The 19230-nt window shown below is 48.6% G+C and overlaps 1 protein-coding gene and 1 non-coding gene across 9 annotated transcripts in view; both read right to left on the bottom strand.

Annotated features, from left to right (window-relative positions):
• The window catches only part of SON (SON DNA and RNA binding protein), a 331417-nt gene that overhangs the window by 79729 nt on the left and 232458 nt on the right, over window positions 1-19230 (bottom strand). The gene's annotated exons all lie outside the window — the stretch shown is intronic.
• Window positions 6071-6185, bottom strand: LOC135054169 (U5 spliceosomal RNA). Its single transcript, XR_010243406.1, has one exon. It is a non-coding gene; the product is annotated as a U5 spliceosomal RNA (small nuclear RNA).

Genomic DNA, 19230 nt, shown 5'->3' with positions numbered 1-19230 from the left:
TGCTTTCGCAGGAGCACCATCATTTCTGCCATTACCTTGGTAAATATTCTCGGTGCCGTGGACAGACCAAACGGCAACGTCTGGAATTGGTAATGACAATCCTGTACCACAAATCTGAGGTACTCCTGATGAGGTGGATAAATGGGGACATGAAGGTAAGCATCCTTGATGTCCAGAGACACCATAAAATCCCCCTCCTCCAGGCTTGCGATGACCGCTCTGAGCGATTCCATCTTGAACTTGAACCTTTTCAGGTATATGTTCAGGGATTTTAAATTCAATATGGGTCTGACCAAACCGTCCGGTTTCGGTACCACAAACATTGTCGAATAGTAACCCCTTCCCTGTCGAAGGAGGGGAACCTTTGCCACCACCTGCTGGAGATACAATTTGTGAATTGCAGCTAACACTATTTCCCTCTCTATGGGGGAAGCTGGCAGGGCCGATTTGAGGTAACGGTGAGGGGGCATCACTTCGAATTCCAGCTTGCATCCCTGAGACACAATCTCTATAGCCAAGGGATCCACCTGTGAGTGAACCCACTTGTGGCTGAAATTTCGGAGACGCGCCCCCACTGGGCCTGGCTCCGCCTGTGAAGCCCCAGCGTCATGCGGTGGATTTAGTGGAAGCCGGGGAGGACTTCTGTTCCTGGGAACAAGCTGTATTGTGCAGCTTCTTTCCTCTACCCCTGCCTCTGGCAAGAAAGGACGCACCTCGGACTTTCTTGCCCTTTTGTGATCGAAAGGCCTGCATTTGGTAATACGGTGCTTTCTTAGGTTGTGAGGGAATATATGGCAAAAAATTTGACTTTCCAGCCGTAGCTGTGGAGACCAGGTCCGAGAGACCGTCCCCAAACAATTCCTCACCCTTGTAAGGTAAAACCTCCATGTGCCTTTTTGAGTCGGCATCGCCTGTCCATTGCCGAGTCCACAGGACCGTTCTGGCAGAAATCGACATTGCATTTATTCTAGAGCCCAGTAGGCTAATGTCTCTTTGGGCATCTCTCATATATAGGACAGCGTCTTTTATATGCCCCAGGGTCAGTACTATAGTATCCTTGTCCAAGGTATCAAGTTCCTCAGATAAGGTATCTGTCCATGCTGCTACAGCACTACACATCCAGGCCGACGCAATTGCCGGCCTTAGTAGGGTACCTGAATGTGTCTATCCGCAGCATCTTTTAGGGTGGCCGTATCCTGTGATGGCAGGGCTACCCTCTTGGATAAGCGTGTTAACGCTTTGTCTACCCTAGGGGAGGATTCCCAGCGTAACCTGTCCGTTGGCGGGAAAGGATACGCCATAAGCATCCGTTTGGAAATCTGCAGTTTTCTATCTGGAGATTCCCAAGCCTTTTCACATAACTCATTTAACTCATGTGAAGGGGGAAAGGTCACCTCTTGCCTTTTCCCCCCATACATATAAACCCTCTTGTCAGTGACTGGGGTTTCCTCTGTGATGTGTAACACACCTTTCATTGCTATAATCATGTAGCGGATGGCTTTAGCCATTTTAGGCTGCAACTTTGCATCATCGCCATCGACACTGGAGTCAGAATCCGTGTCGATATCTGTGTCAACAATTTGGGATAGTGGGCGCTTCTGAGACCCTGACGGCCTCTGCGCTGTAGGATCAGGCATGGGTTGAGACCCTGACTGTCCCAAGGCTTCAGCTTTATCCAACCTTTTATGCAAGGAATTAACATTATCATTTAAAACCTTCCACATATCCATCCAATCGGGTGTCGGCGGCGACCCCACATTCATTTGTACCCGCTCTGTTTCCACATAGCCTTCCTCGTCAAACATGCCGACACAAGCGTACCGACACACCACACACTCAGGGGATGCTCTATTTGAAGACTGTTCCCCCACAAGGCCTTTTGGAGAGGCAGAGAGAGAGTGTGCCAGCACACACCCCAGCGCTATATGACCCAGGAATCACACAGTAACTTAGTGTTAACCCAGTAGCTGCTGTATATAACTGTTTTTGCGCCAAATTTATGTGCCCCCCCTCCCTTTTTACCCTCTTTCTACCGTGATTCTGCAGGGGAGCTTCCTCTCAGCGGAGCTGTGGAGAGAAAATGGCGCTGGTGAGTGCTGAGGAAGAAGCCCCGCCCCCTCAGCGGCGGCCTTCTGTCCCGCGTTGTGTGTGTAAAATAATGGCGGGGGCTCATGCATATATACAGTGCCCAACTGTATATATGCTGCTTTTTGCCAAGAGGTTCCCAATTGCTGCCCAGGGCGCCCCCCCCCCCCTGCACCCTACAGTGACCAGAGTGTGTGGGTTTAGTGTGGGAGCAATGGCGCACAGCTGCAGTGCTGTGCGCTACCTCATATGAAGACTGGAGTCTTCTGCAGCCGATTTCGAAGTCTTCTTGCTTCTCACGCCGGCTTCTGTATTCTGGCTCTGCGAGGGGGACGGCGGAGCGGCTCCGGGATCGGACGACCAAGGGTGCGTTCCTGTGTACGATCCCTCTGGAGCTAATGGTGTCCAGTAGCCTAAGAAGCAGGACCTATCTTCTAGTGAGTAGGGCTGCTTCTCTCCCCTCAGTCCCACGTAGCAGAGTGTCTGTTGCCAGCAGATCTCTCTGAAAATAAAAAATCCTAACAAAATACTTTCTTTTTAGCAAGCTCAGGAGAGCTCACTAAGGTGCACCCAGCTCGTCCGGGCACAGATTAAACTGAGGTCTGGAGGAGGGACAGAGGGAGGAGCCAGTGCACACCAGTATCCTAATTCTTTCTTAAAGTGCCCTGTCTCCTGCGGAGCCCGTCTATTCCCCATGGTCCTTACGGAGTCCCCAGCATCCACTAGGACGTTAGAGAAAAATATTAAATTAAGTAAATTGTGTTTCTATGGGGTCAATTCAATTCAGCGCGGATTGAATAGTGCCAAGAGAGGGTTCCCACAGCTAATCAATTCAGCGCACTATAAGTCGGAGAACGCTGGTTCTCGCAACTTAAACCTGCAGTTTTTTGGGAGAACCAACATTCTTTGACATAACTTCCCTGCCGCGATGCTGTATGCGCCGCGGCTCAAAACAGCATTAGTTATGTAGAATTTCTACTAGCGCTAAATATAATAGCTGCGGGAGCTTGGGGGGATAGGGTTATGCAGTATGGAGGGTTAGGGTTAGCATGTGCACAACTGGGGGGGGGGGAGGGGGGAGAGAAAGAAGCGAGGGGGGCACGTGACCCGAACACCGAATTTGAGGAGGTGCTGAGACCTCTGCCCGGGTCCCTCCACTTGCCGCTCCATTGACGCTTAGGTGCTCCCGTCACAGATGTTTCTGCGGGGCTCTCCCTGGAGTCCAGCCTACCATTGTCTGGGCTCCGCATAGTTTGGCTAGAGAGCCCCCTGCCCCGCCATTCACCATAGCTGTACCAGCGGCTCTGGTCCCCTGCCTGCACAACCGTTCATCTTTAGCCATTGCTCCGTGCCACTTGTCGCATCCAGCGGAGGCTGTAGTGAACGCTGCTCATATACACCCTCCTAACAAATGCTGCTCTCTGGTCCCTCTCCTGCTCGTCTCCTACAGCCGGGGCTGTAGTAGAACCAGGACAATCGGCCTGCCGCCATCTTGTCCGGGTGGCGCCTCTCCTCTACTGCCTGCTGGGATCTCCCACTGGACCTAACCAGCTGCAGTTTCTGGAACCTGGCTCCAAGGTTAGCGATCTCCAACCGCCTGCATCCCAGGGCAGGGACACGTCTTTATCGGTCTTTTCTCTGCCTCCCCCCTCTCTCCCCTTCCCCTTAAACTCCCTTCCCTCTCTGTCTCTCTCACTCTTTCCATCCTCTCTACCCCTCTACTCTCCATCTTCCCATTCCCTTTCCCTCTGTCCCCCCCCCCCTTTCTCTCTACCATCTATCTTCCCATCTTTTCTCTCTCATCTCCACCTGTATATCTCTTCCCACCACTCTCTCTCTCTATCCGGACCCCCACCCCTCCACTCTTTCTTTTTTTTTGGCAGGGGAGACAAAATAGGATTTTGGTACTTACCAGATAAATCCTTTTCTTTGAATCCACACGGGGCACTGGAGTACTCTTGGGATATGGATGGTGCGATAGCAGGGATTCCCCCTCCATACTCCCCAGATGCCTCAGTGTTTTTTTTTTTTGCTGAGCCGAACAGGAGCGAAAGAGGATGAACAATAGAGAATTACATATAACATTATAACATAACGGACAACTAGAAGTTCACACGACAATAGATAACAATCACCTTAACATTTGAACAAGTCGGTGAGATTGTGTTACCATAAGATCTACTGAACTTACCACAAGCCAGGTGAAACTGCTCTGGGCGGGCGTCCAGTGCCCCCTGTGGATTCAAAGAAAAGGATTTATCTGTTAAGTACCAAAATCCTATTTTCTTTTTCATCCACTAGTGGTTACTGGAGTATTCTTGGGACGTACCAAAGTTTCTCCCTTGGGCGGGAGAGTTGTTTGGCACCTGTAACACTAGACGGCCAAAGCACGATGCTGATGCCGCAAACGTATCACATTTGTAAAAGCGCACAAATGTGTGCACGGATGTCCATGTAGCCGCACAAGAAAGTTGCGTCGTAGAAGCTCCACGACCTCCTGCCCATGACGTTCACACAGAATGTGTGGAATGTGCTGAAACGGATGCAGGCGGTTGTAGACTAGCATGAAAGTAAGCTTGACAAATGGCCAGCCTTATTCATCTGGGTCTGCTTGGAAGCTGTCCAACCTATTTTGACTGCATCATAGAGAACAAACAATGTATCTGTTTGACGTACTGTTGGTCAGGCTACATAAACGTGAAGTGCCACATCCAAAGTAGCTGGAGTTCCTGAAACTTCTGAAGAAACAGAAACTACGATTGGTTGATTGATGTGAAAAGAAGATACTACCTTTGGTAGAAAAGCGGAATTCGTCCGAAGTATCGCTCAATCATCATGAAACACCAGATACGGTGGCTTGCCTGACAAGACGCCCAATTCTGAAACACGCCTTGCCTAAGCTAAGGCGAAACACTGTTTTCCAAGTTAGCAACTTAACATCCACCTGCTGTAAGGGTTCAAAAATTGAAGACTGCAAAAAAAAAATCTAAAACTAGATTCAAGTCCCAGGCGCTGTAGGTGGTATAAATGGAGGTTGAACTCTAGGACACCTTGCAGGAAAGTGTGAACTGTTGGCAAAAGAGGCCAAACGCCTTTGAAAGAAAATTGACAAGGCAGACACCTGCACTTTTAGTGTAGCTAAACGTAGTCCTCCATCTAGCCCATAGGTCTGCAAACTCGGTCCTCATTACCCCACACAGTGCATGTTTTGCAGGTCTCCTCACAGAATCACAAGTGAAATAATTAACTTCACCTGCGGACCTTTTAAAATGTGTCTGTGAGTAATTAATACACCTGTGCAACTGCTGGGTTATCTGCAAAACATGCACTGTGTGAGGTAATGAGGACCGAGTTTGCAGACCTATGATCTAGCCCGTCTGTAAAAATAACAAAAGACGGGATAACTTGAAAGAAGATGTCAGAAACTTCGGAGCTTCACACCAACCTATATAAACTCACCAAATCCTGTGATAATGAGCTGCTGGAACTGGCTTCCTAGCACGTATTATAGTTGGTATAACCGACTCGTCTTAAGAGAGCGGTTTCAACAGCCACCCCGTCAAACGCAGTCGCACTAAATCGGGGTAAAGGAACGGACCCTGTTGTAGTAGGTCCGGACTTAGCGGAAGCGGGCACGGATTGCCTGCGAGTAGACCTTGGAAATCCGAGAATCACGCTCTCCGAGGCCAATGAGACGCCACTAGTATGACAGTCGTGGACTCTCTTTTGATCTGCTTTAGCAACCGAGGAAGTAGCGGAAATGGTTGGAAATAGATACACGAGGCTGTACAGCCATGCTATTGTGAGAGCATTCACTGCCACTGCCTTTGTATCTCTTGTTCTGACCACATACTTGGGTGTCTGATGATTTTGGCGAGATGCCATTACATCCACCAGTGGGCAACCCCACCGCTGGACTAACATCTGGAAAACTTGTGGATGTAAACCCCATTCTCCTGGATGAAAATCCTGACTGAGATAATGTAACCCCATTAAGCTGGGGCATGCATAATTGAGACAAAACTTAGTTTTTCTACTATTCACAGAAACCTTTAGTAAAAGGCAAAATATATGTTCGTTCTGAAGAGAAACCAGAGCATTGCTTCCCAGTTGTCCACTCCTGGAATGAACACTGCCGACAATATCACTTGGCGATGCTCGGCCCAATTCTAGATTCAAGCAACTTCTCGCAAGGTCATGCAACTACGAGTCCCTACTTGTTTCTTGATGTATGCAACTGGCGTCGCGTTCTCTGACTGAACCTGAACAGTCTAAGACTGGAGTATTTGAACTGCCTGTCGCAGCGCGTTGTAAATTCCCCTGAGTTCTAGGACATTTATTGACAGTAATCTTCCTTGGTCTCACCACAGACCCTGAAGCTGACAATGTAGGACTACCGCTCCTTAACATCTGAGACTTGCATCCGTTGTCAGCATAATCCAATTACAGAATCCCTTTTTTTTTACTTGGTGAGAATTTGTATGTGGAGCCACCAGAGTAAGGATACTCTGGCCGTTTTATACCTCCACAACATCTGATGAAGTTGTAGATGAGAGTCTGACCACTCTGCGAGAAGATCTAGAGGAAAAGGACGCGAGTAATATATTCCAAACTGGAGTGCTTGGAAAGACGTTCACATTGTTCCTAACAGTCGAATGCACAAGTGTACCGAGACTGTCCGTGGCCTCAGCACTTACTGTACCAGATGAGGAATACTTAGTGCTTTCTCCTCTGGCAGGTAAATTCATTAATCTATCGTATGCAGAAGCATTTATAGAAATTAAATCTGTTGAGACGGAACCAGGTTTGATTTACTGAAGTCGACAATCCAACCATGCTGAACTAGCACCCTGTAACTAGTAAGGCATCTTGAAGGAGTATTTGTTGAGATGAAGACTTGAAGAAAAGGCCGTCTAAATACCGAACTTTACCACTGCCAGAGACCTGATCTGAGTAATCATCACAAACATCACCTTTGTGAATACCCAAGGCACTAATAAGAGGCCAAACGGTAGTGTCTGAAACAGACAATGGGTTTGTTGTACTGCAAACCTTAAGTACGCCTGATGCAGCGGCCAAATTGGAATCTGTAAGTACGCATATCTGAGATCCAGCGAAATGATGAATTCCTGTGGTTCTAAACCTGCAATCACTGACCGCAGGGATTCCATCTCGAATCTGTAGTAAGTGACGTACTGATTGAGCCCCTTTAGGTTCCATATCGGTGTGACCAAGTCGTCCAGCTTTGGTACTTTGAAAAAGATATGAAGAAAACCTTGACCCTGTTTGTGTACCGGTACCTGCTGAATCTACTAGAGACTGGATAGCGGTCTGCAGAGCTGCTTCTTGTCTGCCGACACAGGCAGACCAGTCTTGAAAAACCGCATCAGTGGTAGACACCGAACTCTTATTTTGTAACCTTTGAACACTAAAATGCAGATCCACCCACCCATCTGTGGATGTCCACGCCAAGTGACAAGATTGAAGGCGTGCTCCCACAACGCAAGATCGTAGATGGGCTTGCAGCCCGTCATTTGTCAGCTGACTGTTTTATGACAACGGTTTGTGGGTAGTTGAAAATCATGTCCTCTACCACGTCTACTCTGTATGGTTGTGTCTGGAGCACGGCCTCGAAAGGACTGAGATCTAAAAAGATCTGAACGCTGGTCCAGGGTACTGCCTTTATGGACCTGATGTGGCAACGGTAGGAACACAGATTGTCCGCCAGTGGCCTGAGAAATCGATGTGTCCAATTAAGGACCAGATAACATAACGCCAGTGTAAGGCAGCTCCTGTACTCGTTGCTTGGAATCGGCCTCGGCATGCCAAGACGGCCACCAAAGCACATGGCGGCCCGCAACTATAGAAGCAGAACAATCAATAACTAACTCGTGCGACATTCAGAGATGCCATACGCAAATACTGTGGCGATTCACAAATGTGACTGGGTAGCAGTATAAGCTGGTCTAAGGAAAGACCCTGTTGTGGGTCTAACCTGAATTGTATGGACTATGCAATTACCGCCGTGTTAACCCAACCTCCAACTAAAGCAGGTCTAAGCAAGAGTCTGCTGCTGTATAAATGGATTTTAGCAAGTCCTCCAGCTTACGCTCCGACGGCTCTAAGTGTCTTTGCAGCTGGGACTGGAATAGGTGACTTCTTTGAAAGGCTTGGCACTGAAGAATCCCTGTGGTATTTTTCATTTATGTCATAACCTGTGGGAAAGGGTAGGTGGACAGAAATGGCCTAGGCACAGTCACCCTTTTGCCCTTAGCAAATTAAACTTCACTTTGTGAAATATTAGGTCTGGCAAGAATCGGCAGATATGCCTGCTCAGACGGCATTATACTGAAATCAGACCTAGCTGCCCCACGTTCTGACCATGGAGCGGACAACTCTGACAGCAAAGTAATCCTTACGTATGCCATCAGCAGCCAAGGAGGAACAGGCCAGGGGTCCTTATTGGACACGTATTAGCAAAACACACTGTCACGTAACACATCACAGTTATCGGAGACAAGCTGCTGTATGCACTAGCGTTTCCAGTCATTATTCCAAAGGCAGTAATACAGTGAAACAATTCCTGTCGGTTAAAATAAAAAATAACTGAAGTGTGTATAAGCTAGAAATGCACCCAGGTACACACTATATGTCCTGCACTGAAATTCCTACTAAACACCCCTGCCCCCTCCAGTGGCCGAGTATTGTAGGACCTACCCTCTATTTTTGTAGGAAGATGCAGGAAGTAGAATGAAAATGGCGTCCCAGCATATGCTTTTCCTTTGTGTTTTTTTATTATTATATATATATATATATATATATATATATATATATATATAATATGTACCCTAGAAACCACTGATAACTTAGGCTTAATAGCCTGCTATGCCCCTTTGAGCCATGTCCACCACCCCTTATATCTAGGGACTCGCTGGACAGGGATCGCCATGACTTCTCTGCCATCTGTGAAAACAGTGCATTTGAGCCACAGCCCCATCCTGCCCAGGCTAGCTCATGTCTCTCTCACCCCCCCCCCCCCCCCGCCCCGCTGTACAATTCCTGTATCCAGTGCCTGTATCCAGTGACGAACGCTCAGCGGTGGCAGCTTCTTGCTCTTACCGCTGCTGGAAGCTGCTGAGCGGGGGGAGCTGTGCAGCGCGACGGCGCCCAGCGGTGGTAGTGTGATCCGACCGCCGATGGGAGCGGGTGAGGCGGTCCAGTAGTATGGAGCGTGATGGCGCCCAGCGGCGGCACTGTGATCTGACCACCCTGGGAGCCGTGCTGCCGGGAGCCGGGGTCTGGCCGCTGCTGGGAGCCGCAACTGGATTCCAGGAAGCGGGGGATGTGTGCAGCGTGATGTGGCGTCCAGCGGCGGCAGTGACCTGGGAGCCGCGCTGCTGGGAGAGGAAGCAGTGCAGCGTGACGGCGCCCAGTGGCGGCAGAGTGATCTGACTGAGGCTGGGAGTGGGGTGCAGATACCATCCACACTAGCAGATTTCTCCTGTAAAGACAATTGTTTCCTCACGCATGGTTGGGCGGCAGCAGGAGCTGACTGCCCCACCATCACAGCAACAAACAGGCCCAACGGAGCAGCGGCAGCGTGAGCTGACCGCACATTCGTTACATCAGTGTAATGTGGAGGCTCCGATGGAGCTTCTCTCTAAGCTGGGCAGTACGGATGGTGTAATGGTTAGCATTACTGACTCACAGCACTGAGGTCATAGGTTCGATTCCCACCATGGCCCTAACTGTGCGGAGTTTGTATATTCTCCCCGTATTTGCGTGGGTTTCCTCCGCGTACTCCGGTTTCCTCCCACAATCCAAAAATATACTGGTAGGTTAATTGGCTCCCAACAAAAATTAAACCTAGCGTGCATGTTGTAGGGAATATAGATTGTAAGCTCCACTGGGGCAGGGACTGATGTGAATGGGCAAGTATTCTCTGTAAAGTGCTGCGGAATGTGTGTGCGCTATATAAATAACTGGTAATAAATAAATAAATAAATAAGCTCCGTCCAGCTCCTGCAGAAACAGCTAGTGCTGATGAAGGTCTATGGCGGGGCTTCTCTATCCAAGCACAGACAAGCCTTCGCTGCACAACAGCAGCATACACTCCCGGACCCACGCTTCTTAATAAGCTGGGAAGGGAGTGTGATTGAAAAAAGAAAAAATCTTTAGAAAAAGTAAACCCTGGAATGACCCCAGGATGCAACCTTCCCTGGTAAAGGCACAAAAACACTCAGGCATCTCGGGAGTATGGAGGGGGAAGGAGGGTTACACATTTAAATATTTAAATGTGCCTATCCCTGCTATCGCACTGTCCATATCCCAAGAGTACTCCAGTGACCCCTAGTGGATGAAAAAGAAATCACTACCTTACCCGGGAGGCATTTCATATTCCGGCTGTTGGGATCCCTGAGCTCACCATACCGACGCCGGAAACCCGACAGCCGGCATACCGAAAACTATTCTCCCTCTTGGGGTGTCCATGACACCCCTAGAGTTCCCACAGCGTGGCGAGCGCAGCGAGCATGCAAGGGGCTCTTTTGCGCTCACCCCGCTGCTTGCATGCCGGCGGTCAGGATCCCGGCGCCGGGGTCCCAAGCGCCAGAATAACATACTACACCCCCTTGCCCAGGTGACAGGAGTCCTAGCAGCGCCAGAATAACATACTACACCCCCTTGCCCAGGTGACAGGAGTCCTAGTTTTGGCCCTGGGGTTAGGCACTAGAGGGTTGGCTTAGCCATAGCCGAGACCCCCAACCCAAGGGTTAGCCATAGATGCTAACCCCCTGTAGGTTAGCCAAAGCCGCAACCCACAACATTTTTAATATAACACGTGATATTCTGTCATGTGGGCGCTAAATAATTGAATATCTTGCATTAGATTGTAAAAATATACAAACTTTAGGCATTTCTGATGGTTTAAAATGAAATTCAGCAAAAAAAAAAGAAAAAAGAAAAAAAAATTACAAACCCTCAACCCTTTAAGGATGAGGGGAGAGGGAAAAAAAAAAAAGTTTTGTTATAAAATTGTCAGGAATTAAAACTCTCACCTAAACCAAAGTTAATTGAATAGGTCTGCCCCTTATAAGCATTATAGAATAGTTCAGTCACGAGTTTTACCAACATCACCAACTAAAAGTGAGAATTGAATTAGTAGTAATTTGACAAAACTTCACTAAACTCCCGATATTGGCAACATCACGCTGAACTGAATTGACCATCTGTTATTACCCAGTTTTGTTATTTTACTGTTGTTCCAATTTTAAAAGCACAATGGAATATGCCATGCTATATAAGAAACCATTAATAAATAATTAATAAATTAGTACACATCTAAACAATATCCCAGTGACAATGTGACAGCAGACTCTGGATATCCGTAATGTACACTGCATGAAGTTTTCCGTCAATCACACACTAGACCACCATCAATAATTTATCTGCAGGTTTTCGCCATTCAACTGTCACTCCCCGCGCAAATTTAAATAAAATAAAAAACCCCAGCACTTAGACATAGGGAAATAATTCAATTTAGCTGAAGCAGGAATCTCTCAAAAACCTGTCCTGTTGCAGCTAAATAAAGTAACAGTTGAGAAACCTGGCGTTCCCAATTTTGTAAGGTCTCCTGATTCTTACATAATTTGCCTCAGTTTAGTTTTCTCACCTTCCAAACAACAATCACCTCTTTTGCTTAGGGAAGACAAGCTGATTATACAGCCATTCATATAGATACCAGTGTCTCTATTACCCCTTTCACACCTAATACCCACGTCCAACCTGGCTTATTGACCACTGTTTCGAGCTATGTCACAGCAGCTTAAAAAACCCTGTTCATATTGAAGCCTGGACCCGGGTTATTGCTGGGTCTTCCCTGGGCCGGTGCTTGGAGACTGGTCTCTTTACGCTCATTTCAGCTCGCTACCCCCGGGGAAAAGCGAGCTGAATTGTACTTGTCGCGCCTGTCGGCAGCAAATTTAGAATAGCTGCAGGCGGGCGCGATCGCGGGAGGGAGGTGGGGGACAATTTGAATCCGGTCCCCAGTGTCCGTGACATTATAAAAGTGGCTTTACCAAGAACCTCGCATTAAAGCCGATCCAAGACAGTCGATATGTTTTAGTCAATAAGCACAGGTAGGTAACTTGTTACATCTTGTGCCCACGTATTACATTACGATCCAACCAGAATTTTTACGATTGCCCCGAAGGAGCATGCCGCCGCGATGGGTAAGATAGCACCAGAACTCGTGCGGGCGCAGTAAGCTGCGCCGGAAGGAGGCATCATGAAGCAAAAATTGCGAGGCGCTCGCAAATTTCTGCTTCATCAAGGAAGGGGGGGGGGGGGGGGGAGGGAGCTCCAGTCAGCATGCTGGGCGGCCTTGCCCTGCGATGGGTGGCCCCCAGCATGCAATCCAAAGGATAGCAAATTCTGCTGATTAGCAGAATTTGCTATCCTTACTGAATCAGCCCTAAGTGTAGCCTCTTTATGTACGATATCTTATTGTACACAAGTAGTGAATACCATCCATGTGATAGCATTAGGGGAATACAGAAAAAGGAGATTTATGGTAGACTTGCCATAGTTAAATCTCTTTCTGCGCAGTACACTGGGTTCACCAGGTAATACGTCGGGATGTACAGTTGGATCTTGATCCAGAGGCACAAACAGGCTAAAGCTTTGACTGTTCCCAGGATGCATTGCAGGGCCTCCTCTATAACCCCGACTCCGGGCACTGGAGCTCCGTTTAGTTAACCAGTCCAATGCAGTAGCAGGTAAAAGAGAAGGCAGATGTTAGTCACATAGAACCACATTCTCACGACAGGAGAAGGGAGCAGCGGCTAATGCCATACACACCCAAAGAAGCTAAATGCGTCAGGGTGGGCGCCCTGTGGAACCCAGTGTACCTTGCAGAAAGAGACTTAACTATGGTAAGTCTACCATAAATCTCCTTTTCTGCAGCGGGGTACACTGTGTTCCACAGGGAATACATCGGGGATGGTCTAAAGCAGTTCCTCAAGGGAGGGGATGCACATTAGTGGGTATGAGAACACAGCGTCCAAAGGAAGCATCCTGGGAGGCAGAAGTATCAAAGACATAGAACCTAATGAACGTGTTTACTGAGGACCACGTAGCCGCCTTGCACAACTATTCTGCGTATGCTCCATGGCGGGCCGCCCAAGAGTCGAATGGGCCTTAATAGTACAAAAATTATATCAGACCTCCTAATGGAGGCAGTCCTCTCCACATATATACGGAGAGCCCTTCCCACATCCAAAGATCGTTCTTTGGAGGACAAATCAAAAGAGATGAAGGCCGGAACCACAATCTCTTGGTTAAAGGTGGAAAGATGACACCACCTTAAGCAAATAACCTGGGCGAGTTCGAAGAACTGCCCGGTCACAATGAAATATTAGAAAGGGTGGACGACAGGACATGCGCCTAAGTCCAATACCCTCCTAGCAGAGGCAATAGCTAGTAAAAACAGGACCTCGGCCGTGAGCCATTTAAGGTCCACCGTCTCAAGAGGTTCAAATGGAGACTCTTGCAGGGCATTCAGGACAACAGACAGATCCCATGGAGCCACAGGAGGGACATAGGGAGACTGAATCTGCAGTACGCTCGGAGTGAATGAATGAACGTCAGGTATAGACGTAATTTTTCTCTGAAACCACACTGACAACGCAGATATGTGAACATTGAGGGAGGTCAGACGAAGTCCTAAATCTAGGCCTTGTTGCAAAAAAGGCAGAAGTCTGGAAGAACTAAACTTGTAAGCATTAGCAGCACACCAGGTGACGTAAGAATTCCAGACCCTATAGTAAATCCGTGCAGAAGCCGGCTTGCGGGCCTTTAGCATAGTTTGGCTAACCGCCTCGGAAAATCCTTTGGCCCTCAGGAGTGAAGCTTCAAGAGCCACGCCGTCAAAGCCAGTCTGGCCAGGTCCGGGTAGACACAAGGGCCCTGAATGATAAGGTCTGGGCGTTGAGGAAGTAGAAGAGGACCTATCGAGAGACCCTACAGGTCTGAGAACCAATGCGGTCTGGGCCACGCTGGAGCGACTAAAAATAAGAATTTACTTACAGATAATTCTATTTCTCATAGTCTGTAGTGGATGCTGGGGACTCCGTAAGGACCATGGGGAATAGCGGCTCCGCAGGAGACTGGGCACAAAGTAAAGGCTTTAGGACTAGCTGGTGTGCACTGGCTCCTCCCCCTATGACCCTCCTCCAAGCCTCAGTTAGGATACTGTGCCCGGACGAGCGTACACAATAAGGAAGGATTTTGAATCCCGGGTAAGACTCATACCAGCCACACCAATCACACCGTACAACTTGTGATCTGAACCCAGTTAACAGCATGATAACAGAAGGAGCCTCTGAAAAGATGGCTCACAACAACAATAACCCGATTTTTGTAACAATAACTATGTACAAGTAATGCAGACAATCCGCACTTGGGATGGGCGCCCAGCATCCACTACGGACTATGAGAAATAGAATTATCGGTAAGTAAATTCTTATTTTCTCTAACGTCCTAAGTGGATGCTGGGGACTCCGTAAGGACCATGGGGATTATACCAAAGCTCCCAAACGGGCGGGAGAGTGCGGATGACTCTGCAGCACCGAATGAGAGAACTCCAGGTCCTCCTCAGCCAGGGTATCAAATTTGTAGAATTTAGCAAACGTGTTTGCCCCTGACCAAGTAGCTGCTCGGCAAAGTTGTAAAGCCGAGACCCCTCGGGCAGCCGCCCAAGATGAGCCCACTTTCCGTGTGGAATGGGCTTTTACAGATTTTGGCTGTGGCAGGCCTGCCACAGAATGTGCAAGCTGAATTGTACTACAAATCCAACGAGCAATCGTCTGCTTAGAAGCAGGAGCACCTAGCTTGTTGGGTGCATACAGGATAAACAGCGAGTCAGATTTTCTGACTCCAGCCGTCCTGGAAACATATATTTTCAGGGCCCTGACTACGTCTAGCAACTTGGAATCCTCCAAGTCCCTAGTAGCCGCAGGCACCACAATAGGCTGGTTTAAGTGAAATGCTGAAACCACCTTAGGAAGAAATTGAGGCCGAGTCCTCAATTCTGCCCTATCCGTATGAAAAATTAGGTAAGGGCTTTTATAGGATAAAGCCGCCAATTCTGATACACGCCTGGCTGAAGCCAGGGCTAACATCATTACCACTTTCCATGTGAGATATTTTAAGTCCACAGTGGTGAGTGGTTCAAACCAATGTGATTTTAGGAATCCCAAAACTACATTGAGATCCCAAGGTGCCACTGGAGGCACAAAAGGAGGCTGTATATGCAGTACCCCCTTGACAAACGTCTGAACTTCAGGAACTGAAGCTAGTTCTTTTTGGAAGAATATTGACAGGGCCGAAATTTGAACCTTAATGGACCCTAATTTTAGGCCCATAGACAGTCCTGTTTGCAGGAAATGCAGGAAACGACCCAGTTGAAATTCCTCTGTAGGGGCCTTCCTGGCCTCACACCACGCAACATATTTACGCCAAATACGGTGATAATGTTGCACAGTTACATCCTTCCTGGCTTTGATCAGGGTAGGGATGACTTCATCCGGAATGCCTTTTTCCTTCAGGATCCGGTGTTCAACCGCCATGCCGTCAAACGCAGCCGCGGTAAGTCTTGAAACAGACATGGTCCCTGCTGGAGCAGGTCCTTTCTTAGAGGTAGAGGCCACGGGTCTTCCGTGAGCATCTCTTGAAGTTCCGGGTACCAAGTCCTTCTTGGCCAATCCGGAGCCACGAGTATAGTCTTTACTCCTCTCCTTCTTATGATTCTCAATACCTTGGGTATGAGAGGCAGAGGAGGGAACACATACACTGATCGGTACACCCACGGTGTTACCAGAGCGTCCAGAGCTATTGCCTGAGGGTCCCTTGACCTGGCGCAATATCTGTCCAGTTTTTTGTTGAGGCGGGACGCCATCATGTCCACCTTTGGTTTTTCCCAACGGTTCACAATCATGTGGAAGACTTCTGGGTGAAGTCCCCACTCCCCCGGGTGGAGATCGTGTCTGCTGAGGAAGTCTGCTTCCCAGTTATCCACTCCCGGAATGAACACTGCTGACAGTGCTATCACATGATTTTCCGCCCAGCGAAGAATCCTTGCAACTTCCGTCATTGCCCTCCTGCTTCTTGTGCCGCCCTGTCTGTTTACGTGGGCGACTGCCGTGATGTTGTCCGACTGGATCAACACCGACTGACCCTGAAGCAGAGGTCTTGCCTGACTTAGGGCATTGTAAATAGCCCTTAGTTCCAGGATATTTATGTGAAGTGACGTTTCCATGCTTGACCACAAGCCCTGGAAATTTCTTCCCTGTGTTACTGCTCCCCAGCCTCTCAGGCTGGCATCCGTGGTCACCAGGACCCAATCCTGAATGCCGAATCTGCGGCCCTCTAGGAGATGAGCACTCTGTAACCACCACAGGAGAGACACCCTTGTCCTTGGAGACAGGGTTATCCGCTGATGCATTTGAAGATGCGATCCGGACCATTTGTCCAGCAGATCCCACTGAAAGTTCTTGCGTGGAATCTGCCGAATGGAATCGCTTCGTAAGAAGCCACCATCTTTCCCAGGACCCTTGTGCATTGATGTACTGACACTTGGCCTGGTCTTAGGAGGTTCCTGACTAGGTCGGATAACTCCTTGGCTTTCTCCTCCGGGAGAAACACCTTTTTCTGTACTGTGTCCAGAATCATCCCTAGGAACAGCAGACGTGTCATCGGAATCAGCTGCGATTTTGGAATATTTAGAATCCATCCGTGCTGTCATAGTACTACCTGAGATAGTGCTACTCCGACCTCTAACTGTTCTCTGGACCTTGCCCTTATCAGGAGATCGTCCAAGTAAGGGATAATTAAGACGCCTTTTCTTCGAAGAAGAATCATCATTTCGGCCATTACCTTGGTAAAGACCCGGGGTGCCGTGGACAATCCAAACGGCAGCGTCTGAAACTGATAGTGATAGTTCTGTACCACAAACCTGAGGTACCCTTGGTGAGAAGGGCAAATTGGGACATGGAGGTAAGCATCCTTGATGTCCAGAGACACCATATAGTCCCCTTCTTCCAGGTTCGCTATCACTGCTCTGAGTGACTCCATCTTGAACTTGAACCTTCTTATGTAAGTGTTCAAGGATTTCAGATTTAAAATGGGTCTCACCGAGCCGTCCGGCTTCGGTACCACAAACAGCGTGGAATAATACCCCTTTCCCTGTTGTAGGAGGGGTACCTTGCTTATCACCTGCTGGGAATACAGCTTGTGAATGGCTTCCAATATCGCCTCCCTGTCGGGGGGAGACGTTGGTAAAGCAGACTTCAGGAACCGGCGAGGGGGAGACGTCTCGAATTCCAATTTGTACCCCTGAGATACTACCTGCAGGATCCAGGGGTCTACTTGCGAGTGAGCCCACTGCGCGCTGAAAATCTTGAGACGGGCCCCCACCGTGCCTGAGTCCGCTTGTAAGGCCCCAGCGTCATGCTGAGGACTTGGCAGAAGCGGGAGAGGGCTTCTGTTCGTGGGAAGAGGCTGTCTGCTGCAGTCTTTTTCCCCTTCCTCTGCCCCGGGGCAGATATGAGTGGCCTTTTGCCCGCTTGCCCTTATGGGGACGAAAGGACTGAGCCTGAAAAGACGGTATCTTTTTCTGCTGCGAGGTGACTTGGGGTAGAAAGGTGGATTTCCCGGCCGTTGCCGTGGTCACCAAGTCCGATAGACCGACCCCAAATAACTCCTCCCCTTTATACGGCAATACTTCCATATGCCGTTTGGAATCCGCATCCCCTGACCACTGTCGCGTCCATAATCCTCTTCTGGCAGAAATGGACATCGCACTTACTCTTGATGCCAGAGTGCAAATATCCCTCTGTGCATCTCGCATATATAGAAACGCATCTTTTAAACGCTCTATAGTCAATAATATATTGTCCCTGTCCAGGGTATCAATATTTTCAGTCAGGGAATCCGACCAAGCCACCCCAGCACTGCACATCCAGGCTGAGGCGATTGCTGGTCGCAGTATAATACCAGTATGTGTGTATATACTTTTTAGGACATTTTCCAGCTTCCTATCAGCTGGTTCCTTGAGGGCGGCCGTATCAGGAGACGGTAACGCCACTTGTTTTGATAAGCGTGTGAGCGCCTTATCTACGCTAGGGGGTGTTTCCCAACGCGCCCTAACCTCTGGCGGGAAAGGGTATAATGCCAATAATTTTTTAGAAATTAGCAGTTTTTTATCGGGGGAAACCCACGCTTCATCACACACCTCATTTAATTCATCTGATTCAGGAAAAACTACGGGTAGTTTTTTCACACCCCACATAATACCCTTTTTTGTGGTACTTGTAGTATCAGAAATGTTCAAAACCTCCTTCATTGCCGTGATCATGTAACGTGTGGCCCTACTGGAAAATACGTTTGTTTCCTCACCGTCGACACTGGAGTCAGTGTCCGTATCGACCTGAGGTAACGGGCGTTTTATAGCCCCTGACGGTGTTTGAGACGCCTGTACAGGTATTAACTGATTTGCCGGCTGTCTCATGTCGTCAACAGTCTTTTGTAAAGTGCCGACACTATCACGTAATTCTTTCCATAAGACCATCCAGTCAGGTGTCGACTCCCTAGGGGGTGACATCACTAACACAGGCAATTGCTCCGCCTCCACACCATTTTCCTCCTCATACACGTCGACACAGCGTACCGACACACAGCACACACACAGGGAATGCTCTGACAGAGGACAGGACCCCACTAGCCCTTTGGGGAGACAGAGGGAGAGTTTGCCAGCACACACCAGAGCGCTATATATATATATATAGGGATAACCTTATATAAGTGTTTTTCCCTAATATAGCTGCTGTATATATTAATATGCCAATTTAGTGCCCCCCCTCTCTTGTTTTACCCTGTTTCTGTAGTGCAGGACTGCAGGGGAGAGTCAGGGAGCCTTCCTCCAACGGAGCTGTGAGGAAAAAATGGCGCTTGTGTGCTGAGGAGATTAGCTCCGCCCCTTTTTCGGCGGCCTTTCTCCCGCTTTTTTGTGGAAAACTGGCAGGGGTTAAATACATCCATATAGCCCAGGAGCTATATGTGATGTATTTTTAGCCATTTAAGGTATTTTCA

Source organism: Pseudophryne corroboree, chromosome 2 (assembly GCF_028390025.1).
Source record: "Pseudophryne corroboree isolate aPseCor3 chromosome 2, aPseCor3.hap2, whole genome shotgun sequence".
NCBI classification, from domain to species: domain Eukaryota; kingdom Metazoa; phylum Chordata; class Amphibia; order Anura; family Myobatrachidae; genus Pseudophryne; species Pseudophryne corroboree.
Note: the sequence above shows the minus strand (reverse complement) of the source record. Positions and strands in the feature narration are given on the sequence as shown.